The following is a 1,855-nucleotide window of genomic DNA, read 5'->3' as shown; positions in this document are numbered from 1 at the left end:
TGTATGACTATTTGACATTATTGTTATGGTAATTATGTAATGGTTTGACTTAGGTTGTAAGTATTTTTAATATTCAATACTTTGTGATCACTAACCTTGTTATTCTACACAATATTGTTTTGTTGAAGAAATTCTTAAATGGCCTTTTCATCAACCAAAAGGCCTAGAAAAAGTCGCAAGGGAAAAGAAACTCAAAATGAGGCAGAAGATGCAGCTAATATCAGACCATTTGTTGAAGAACAATTAGATCAGCGTCGTTTTTTCACTCACAACCATCAAATGGAAAGCTATGCAGTTGATTTCTACACTAGGAATATTGTTCTTCCAAAGATAATGAATTTCGAATCATTTGCCGGTTCAGGATTACTTTTCCAACATAATCTTCTATTTCAAGGGGTGGTGGAATTTCTTACATTGCAGGGACCCTTTTATCCAGACTTAATCAAAGTTTTTTACTCAAATTTGAAGATTTCTGGAAATGGTTATTTGATCAGTGAGGTGAACAAAAGAAGAATTAGATTGAAACCTGCTGATTGGTTGAATGTTGCTAATATGAACTATGAGGGTCAAAAGTTGTCTTTTTCAAATATCCCAGATGACTTTCACTATGATCGGGAGATGGCATTAGCTACTATGGTTAGACCAGAAATACAGGATCAACGTGTTCAAAAAGTTCGGTGTTTGAATATTAATGATAGACTTCTGCATTACATTATTGTGCACATGCTGACTCCACGACCTGCAAATTTTGCAAAGTTATTGCAAGAGGATATCTTCATGATATGGCTGATTAAAAATAATGTAGCTCTCAATTGGCCTCATCACATCATGCAACATATGGTTAAATGCAAGGCTAGTGACACACCCCTGCCATATGGTGTCCTCATCACACAGATAATGCAATATTGTGGAGTACATGTTGATGTTGATGCCACCAGTCATATTGGGCCAAGAAATCATTTCTCAATTAATTCTTTGAAGAGATTAAACATTGTTAATGTGAACGGTGTTTGGCAACACGATGATGGCGATGATGAACAAGAAGACCAACCACAACATCATCACAACCCTGTGCAACCTCCTCCAGAATTTTCAAATCCTAATATGATGACTCAAATATGGGAGGGGGTTCAAGACTTGCAACATAGAATGCAGGGTATGGAACAAATGCAAGTGCGGGTTGAACGTATTGAAGATAACTTGGCAAACCTATCCCTTGACATGAATCGCCAATTTGCTCACCTTAATCACAATGTTAATTTAATTCTTCACAATTTAGATGATTAAGTCCATTACTATACTCAGAATGCATTACATGACTTAAGTGTGTTAATTTCACTTATTTGTTTGAAGACTTCTGCATTACTTATTTTTTTAATGTTATTATCTTTGACATGAATTTTCATACTTTTATTTATTGCTCAATGAAATTAACTGCAAAACAGATGGATTCTCGAATCATAGATGAAATCATAGATGAAGTGCAAGAATTAATTAATGAAGGAAGAAGACTACTCTACTGCTATTGAATGACTAACAGAGGTCGTGGAGCGTCAAAATTCCCTATTAAATGCTACTATTGAATGACCAAATCCAACAACAGAAGAAATTCAAAACTTATTACAGACTATGAACATTGAAGATCAAAATTTATTCAGACAATGCTTTGACTTTTTATCTTCGCATCCATCCCATACAAGACGTCTAATAGGGATGCCGCAACAATATCGTTTCAATGCATTGCAACGCTACCTCAATGAAGCAAGGTCATCATGAACTATTAATAATATAATTGTATGTTATTATGTTGGGACTTCTTTTTAGATCATGTAATATAATAACTCCTTTTAATTAT

Source organism: Vigna radiata, unplaced genomic scaffold, assembly GCF_000741045.1.
Source record: "Vigna radiata var. radiata cultivar VC1973A unplaced genomic scaffold, Vradiata_ver6 scaffold_330, whole genome shotgun sequence".
Classification (NCBI taxonomy): Eukaryota; Viridiplantae; Streptophyta; class Magnoliopsida; order Fabales; family Fabaceae; genus Vigna; species Vigna radiata.
This window is presented reverse-complemented; position numbering follows the sequence as displayed.